Here is an 8,317-nt window from a genome sequence, read left to right as displayed (position 1 = left end):
GCTGCAGACGCAGCAGCAAATGTAACTCTTATAAAGGACAAGATTCCATTGCAGCTGGCTTACAGTTTCAGAGGTTCAAGCCATTATCATCATGGCAGGAATCATGGGAACATCCAGGCAGACTTGGTGCTGGTGGAGCCCAAAGTTCTTGATGAACAGGCAGCAGAAAATGATTGTCTGTACCACTGAGCATAGTTTGAGTATATACAAATCTCAAAGACCAGCCACCACAGTGGCACACTTCCTCCAACAAATTCAAACATACTCCAACAAGGCCACACCCACCCCAACAAGGCCACACAAACTCAAACAAGGCCACACCCAATCCAACAAGGCAACATCTACTCCAACAAGGCCACACCTACTCAAACAAGGTCACACCTACTACAACAAGGCCATACCTCCTAATAGTATCCCTCCTCATAGGTCAAGCATTCAAACACATAAGTCTATGGTGGCCCACTCCTATTCAAACCACCAAACACAATAAAAGTTAATTTGACTTACAGGACACTGTCTGGATAATCTAGCAATGTCTGTCTCATGAAGGGTACTGAGAAAACCATTAGCTGCTCATTCTATGATGCTTGATACCTCAGCCATCTTAACCTGGTGCTGAAGGAACGTGAGTTTCCTGGAGGCATTGGTCTGCAGTCTACAATGAGATATCAGAGAAGGTCGTTTGAATATTAGCAAAGGAATGCAGAAGCCACAGGAGAGATGAATTTGCCAGTGAGAGTGAAGGCAGGCAGACAAAAATCAATGCCTCCTTCTTTCACATTCTTCAATCTGGGTTGCCACCAGAAGGTCCCACATACACTTAGGGCAAATCTTCCTGATTCAAATAACCTGATCAAGAAAATCCCTCACAAGAGTGCCCTGATGCGTCTATTTTAATTGAATTTAGAGCCACTCAAGTCAGCTACCAAGATTAGTGGCCATGTCTGCCCACTCTCTCATACAATTTATTTTTCTTGTTTGCTTTATATTTTGGGCCCAAGATTAACCAATTCATGCCACTCATATTGCTTAGCTTTGAAGCTTTCATTTGCATTCTGTTCTCACTAGAAATCAAGAAGCACATTGTATGTTCACCCCTCTCCTGGCTAATCCCTGCCTCACCCAGGTACCAGCCAGCTTGCTGTCACTACAGTCGCATAGACTGGATGGCTGATAATGACACTTCAAGTCAAGATCAGAGCCCTGGCAAATTTACTGAAGCCTGCAACCTGGCTTGTATATGGTGTGTTCTGCCTATATTTTACTGGGTTGAGAAGGTCCAGCAAGCTCTCTGGGGGTTCTTTTTAAACATAGGTGCACCAATAACACAGAGGAGGAGTCCATCTTTATCACTGAAGTCACACCCTCCAAAGTGCTGCTTCCCAATGATGTCATCTTTAGTGACATCTCCCTAGGAGTGGGGTAGGGGAGACATTTAGATTACAGCAACCTCTACCGTTGGAGATGGCTCTCCTCCAACTTGCACTGGCATCATCAGGCTTCTGTGTGGATGCAGCAAAGGCAATGTAAGTCCCAAGCATTTCCCTGTATGTCTCCTTGGCCCTAATGTCCCCTGTACTATGACCCTCACCCTGCAACAGCTGCCCTTGTGTGTATCAGAGCTCAGCTTCCCTGATGTCAGGCACCTGGGATCTACCTCTATCTCCTTTTAAACCCATTTGTTAGCTAAAGGACATGGGTCAGTAGGTAAACTGCTTGCTGTACATGGATGGAGACCTGAGCTTGGATCCCCAGAGCCAACTTACATATCTAAAGTGGTAACATGCACTCTGACCTCAGAATCAGGGAGACAGAGACCTGGAGACCTCTGAAGTTCACTGGCCACCCCATAGTCAATGTTTTACTAAGGGTTATACTGCTATAAACGGACACCATTACCAAGGTAACTCTTATAAAGACAACATTTAATTGAGGTTGGCTTACAGGTTCAGAGCTTCAGTCCATTACCATCAAGGTGGAAACATGGCAGCATCCAGGCAGACACAGTGCAGGAGGAGCTGAGAGTTCTACCTCTTCATCTGAAGGATGCTAGGAAAATACAGGTTTTCAGGTAGCTAGGATGAGGGTGTTAAAGGGCTCACCCACATTAACACACTCACTCCAACAAATCCACATCCACTCCAACAGGGCCATACCCTCTAAACCTGCCACTCCCTGGGCTGAACATACGCGCATGTACACACACACACACACACGCGCAGGCACACAGGCACGCATGTAGGCACCCCAACCATCACAGGCATCAGTGCCCAGATCCCAGTGAGAAAAGCCTACCTCAAAAACCAAGACAGGCACTGGCAAGATAGCACAGCGTGCCAGGGCACTTGACACCAAGCATGAGGATCTGAGTTCAATCCTCATGACTCACCAGGTGGAAGATGGGACTGAATCCTACAACATGTCCCTTGGTCTCTACATATGTGCTGTAGCATGTATGTGTCTCCCCCGACTAAGTAAAACTATTTAAAAGAGGAATGACACCCAAAATTGTCCTCTGACCTCTACAGGCATGCACACACACAAGTCTTGAGTGTACACACACATAGAAACACACACACACACACACACACACACACACACACACACACACACACCCCACTTGTCATGGAGACCAGTCTCATGTAGATCTTTTTCAAGATAATACTAGTCTTAGTGCAATTCTTGTTCTATTGTCCAAAGAGAGACACATCTCTAATAGGGCCGGGTATGCACAAGGCTTTCCCATCTAACAAAATAGGAAATGGGAACGCAATGTTTTCCAATTTCAGGATGAAAATCAATGCATTCTGATCTATGACCTTGCACCTTCCTGCTTTTCTTCAGAAGTGATAGCCAACCATTGCTGTCACCTGGTCAATGGGAAGTGCCAATATGACATTGGGGTGGTAGGGATGAGAGACAATCTGGTAATGGTCTACACACAAACCCACAGCTATACGGAGCCATTCCACACTTCATTTGGCGTAGTAGGGACAACATCAGAGGGAAAAGGGCTTATGCCTCTTAAATAAGAAACAAGCTGTTTCATAGGAAATAGGCTGACAGAAGCTTGGGTTTCTAATCATTTTTGTCTTTAGTGAATGAAGACACAGTTTTCAGCTTTCCCTAATAGGCTCTGGGTTGTCCTGAAGGTTTTAAAAGCTGTCACATGTATCCTTTTAACATTCTCATCTCAATGCTCCGAAATCCCACTCTTTGTGTGTAATGCCCTTATGGTGCTTGAATTACTCTGGTCAGGCCATTAGTCCTAATAGTTAGTTAATGTTTCCTTTTCCAACACACTCCTTGGGATGAGGGAGACAGCTTGGGGTGGAGTCTGAGGGACTGGACACAAGGTAAAAAGCTAAGCATGGATATAACTTCTTGTACCAAGAGTTGGAGAATTCCTGGGATTTATTTCCAGCCCTTCTGGCCTATACTTGTGAGATTCAGGCCACAGAGAGACCCTGGGTCAAAAACAAGGTAAATTGGTTTTCTGGGCTGTATGTCACACACATGAGCACATACACGCATAGCACATACACATATATGCATACACACAAATGGGAAAACATGTTATTAAACATCCATGCATGTAACGAATTTTCCTCAGAAAACCCCCAGAGCACTTTCTTTAAAGAGGAGATAGTTGCAAAAACAGATGCAAGGGAAAAAAACTTGTAATGGAAACCACTCTGACACCCCTTCATTATATGTGGATACATGTAGACTAAGATATTTTTCAAACGTACTTTAATAAGGGATCTCAAATGATTAGAGCTCCCTTCTAGCCCACTGACCATAGGTTGGGGAGAAAAGATGATAAATAGGGCAAGTGGATATGGACCTGTTTAGAAGTAGTTCTTTGGGGCAAATCCAATCTGAGCTGTCAGGACCCCAGCAGTCCAGTCCCATAGTGTCAGGATACCAATTGTCCAGTTGAAAAAACAATGTAACCAAACACAAATCATCACTGTTTGCACAATCTGGCAGAAACAGTCAGGCCTCCACCAAACTGGCACTAGTCAGCAGGAGTGACCAGAACCAGCTGGAATACCAGGAGCTCTTTTCCACACCACAATAAAGTGAAGGAAAGTGAGAATCAAGACCAAGAAGGGATTGCAGGGCAAACAATGCAAGCACCCCATCATTGTCTACTGAGTCATACTCGTAATCTCTCCAAATATCACATGACTCGCCTTAAACAAACCCCACATGAGTCTGCATCACAGGACAACCACAAATTTCCACTTCAGACACCAGAGTGTGAGGAAAGAGAGAGAGACTGAGACATGTGGAAGAAACAAGGATATCCCCTTGAATTGTAACATGTCCCCAAAAGATAGTGAAGGGAAGATACCTCTTTGCCGAGCTGCTAAATTCCATTAAAATCACAGTGGCATCCAACTGGCCTGTTTCCTAAAATTGTTTCTGTTTTTACCTGATACTCAAGCCTTATACGTTGTGGCTGATGATGGACCTTCATTCAATAGCTCTAGCCGTCCTTTTGCTACTTTGAAGGTTCTCCTTTCTTTCACATTCAACCCCCTAATACTAGATAGGAGAGAAAAGAGGAGAGAGGGAAAGGGGTTCTATAACCATTAGACGATCTCCTGTTGACTAGGGGCATCGAGTACTTTGGTGGGCAACTTTGTCTTCATTATCAGGATGTTTAATTTCTTCTTTTGGCGTGACTATTTAACAAACTGCAACCAACAGCAGCCCACCTATTGGTCTCTAGCTTTTATATGTACTCTGAAAAGTCTCCAGCTTTCCAAATGTTACACACTTGCAAAATCTATCTGATGCTGGTAAAATCACACCCCTGCAAGTGTACCAGGCAAATCATAGTCAGCCACTGTTGACAATCAGAAGCAACCCCACACCCCACAGCCTGGATTAAAACAAAAACAAACTCATAATATTTCTATGTTTTTAAATACACCAAAATTCTCACTGCAAATAGCCAGTTTCATTTGGATATTAGTATAACTGACTTTCTGTCCTTTAATGCACGGAGGGCATCCTGATTAGTTTGAATCAGTCATGCTAGCTTTGTTCTGTGTATGTCACTGGTGTGGAGGTGCATCAGAAGACTCACTGAGATACACCAAAAATCTTCTGAGGAAAAATTTATTTTTCTGCCTGTCAAAAATAGGGAGCTATCCAAGACAGTTTCATCTCTCTTCCTTGTCCTCCCATCCAGGGTTGGAGTTCTGCTGTGGAGGAGTGTGATGTGTTCTCTGGAGATGCAGCGGCCATCTTGTGACTACATTATAGCCAATCTGCTGAGGGCAGTAAGATGAGAAAGATGGATGAGCCAAGAGTCCTGTGGGATGGCTGGGCTTTTGAACTGATGATATGTGTGCTTTGGTGTTTCTTCCCAAGTAAATCACACAATGGGATTAAGGGATACTGGTTGGTTTTATATTACTGTGACCAGACACATTCCCAGGAGATATATTTATTGTGTTTGCCCTTCTAAGGCCAGAATTATTGCCAGCCTCATTTGAACTCATCTTCTGTCCTACCAGAACCTCAATTTGCCAGCCGCTACCCAGGCCCTCCTTAGCAATTAGCAACCACACACTCAAATAAGGGCCAATGTCCCAGGAGGTGGATGTGATGCAACAATTAAAACACACACACACACCAGGAAGGAGAGTGGGATATTATTTAAAATGATTTCTGCCCAAAGAAGAGTGAAGTCAATATAATATTAAAGTTACATTCTTTTATCTCCCCCTATTCCCGTTAAATGTTTGATAATTATCTGCTTAATATCTGACCTTTCTCAGGACCACACAACACAGATTATATCCACCACAGCCTTCTTCATGATTACTGTGGGTGTTAAGTTATACTTCATGGACTAAAGGTATTTCCTATTCTGGTGGAGCATAAGGAAGATAAGGTTTCTTCCAGAAACTTCATATTTTACAAATGCAAAATGCTGCCCTATTCATAAACAATGCAAAATCCTCCATAGCACAACATGGCTTCCTGACTTCTGATTAGAAATTTAACCCACATGGCATTGTCAAGGAAGAAATGGGCACCTTAAAGAGAGACTGTGGTCTGACAGAGGAATGGCTTTCAAAGGTTCATAGGTGGGGTTCTTGGGCTAAGGAGCTTGCTTAGGCAGTAAAGTGTTTGCCATGAAAGTATGAGGGTCTGAGTTCGGTCCCTAGGACCCACGTTAAAAAATAAAAGTCAGACATGGTGGCCCGGAATCCTGGTACCACAGAGGTGGACAGATGGATCCCCGATGTTCTCTGGTCCACCAGCTTGACTAGTATGTTTGGGGTGTAAGTGTGAGACTTTGTTGCAAGAAAACAAAGCAAGGCAGGTTGGAACTGTCTTAGTTACTTCTCTTTGCTCTGATGAAATACTGTGTGAACTATCTCAGGGAGGAAAGGGTTGACTTCAGCTTGATCAGTGCCCATCAAGAAGAAAGTCAGGGCAGGAACTCAAGGCAGAGACTTGAAGGCAGCAACTGAAGCAGAGGCCATGGAGGAACAACTGCTTACTGGATTTTTGCTCATTGCTTGGTCAACGTGCTTTCTTCTGTAACCAGGACCGCCCACCCAGAGGTGGCGCCATCCACAGTGGGCCTCCACACACCAATCATTATTTCAAAAGATGCCTCACAGATCTGTCCACAGGCGAATGCAATGGAGGTAAATCCTCAGCTGAGTTCCCCTGTAGTAAAAAAAAAATAATAATAATAATAATAAATCCTGACCCGGGGTTTCTCACCTCAATGGTTTCTGTTCCCGAATGAAAGAAACACGCCCAGCCTCTATATCTAAAGCAGCCCATAGCTGGGCAGGTGCCTACCCTCCATGCTGTTAGAATCCACCTCCCAGAAATATCTCCAACTTACTATTTACTAATTTCTATGCTTCATCTTGGCTGTTCCTGACTCCAAGGAGCAGCTCTCTGGGCCATGATCTCTTATCCCCTTTATACAGCAGCTCTGCCCTTCTGCATGTTATTTCCCTTCCATGGCAGCCTATGTCTCCCCTCCTCCTCACTCCCCTAAGGCATGGCAGACCTCTCTGTCCTGCTTGCTCCAGGACCCAAGCCCGGGAACCCTAAATCCCATCTCTCTCTCTCTCTCTCTCTCTCTCTCTCTCTCTCTCTCTCTCTCTCTCTCTCTCCCTCTCTCTCTCTCCCTCTCTCTCTCTCTCTCTCTCTCTCTCTCTCTCTCTCTTTCCTTCCCAGCTATTGGGGGCTAGCATCTTTATTCACTAATCAGAATTAACTGCCGGCAGGTTCCCAGAAGCTAGGTGCAGACTTTCTCCTGCAAACTAATTTGGGGAACCCAATTAGTATTAGAAAACAAGCAGCTACATTCTCCTCTTCCCAGTTGTGTCAACTTGACCACTGAAGGGAGTTGAGCCAGAGACTGAGGAAGACACCTAAGGTTGACCTCTGAGCTCCCATGCTTATGCTTATGCAACCACACACACGTATCTATTCATTCATTTAATTCCAAACAGGATATTTATGTAGAAGGCAGGGAGAGTGGATCTGGCAACAAGTAGATAAAAGAGAAACAAGTATTTGTATCACCACAGAGAGCTCCCTTCTTTCCTCTCAGAACAAAGAGAGTACAGCCAGAGTGTTCTCTGCCTAACTCTGTAGGTGCTTCTCAAGGGCAAACCCCAAACCTGCAGGGTTTCCCCCCAAGCCTTTGTTCCATGATGTGGCAGTGTGCATTAAGTTGAAAACAAAAACAAAAACAAAACAACAAAATCCCCCAAATAGTTCTAAAAGTACCAGGAAAGATTAAAACCATCTTATTTAACAAGAGATACTTGTTTATTCCTGTTTGATAGATGGGTATTTCTCCAATATTTAGTATTTTTTATAATTATTATTAAACAAAATAGAAATAGAGTAGAAAGGACGAGAACAAAACAAGAAGTGGTTGCTGGTCCTCTGGGGAAACACTAGGTAGAATCAGGCTTCTTTTAATTCTGGGAAAGCTCAGGTTTGACAATGCGGACTGTGTGTTATTTCATGGTTTCTCGTGAACTCATCTGAACTTTTCTTTTGCATACTATACTGAGGCACCCTTCTGTCTTGGACCTGTGTGGTGTTTTGCATGCCCAGGGTGCCCTTCATTCCTCAGAGAGATACACTCAGGATTCTGTCAGGTGCTAAGCACAGGTTGGTGATAGTCCCACATAGTCCTCTCTTTGGTGAGCCTGAGAGAGAATGGGACAGGGGTCAGCTAATAATGCTGACCCTTTCATGCTAGCGACAGCTTTATAATGTTTTATTTATTAAGAAATGGTAATTTACTTTA

Source organism: Rattus norvegicus, chromosome Y (genome assembly GCF_036323735.1).
Source record: "Rattus norvegicus strain BN/NHsdMcwi chromosome Y, GRCr8, whole genome shotgun sequence".
NCBI classification, from domain to species: domain Eukaryota; kingdom Metazoa; phylum Chordata; class Mammalia; order Rodentia; family Muridae; genus Rattus; species Rattus norvegicus.
Note: the sequence above shows the minus strand (reverse complement) of the source record.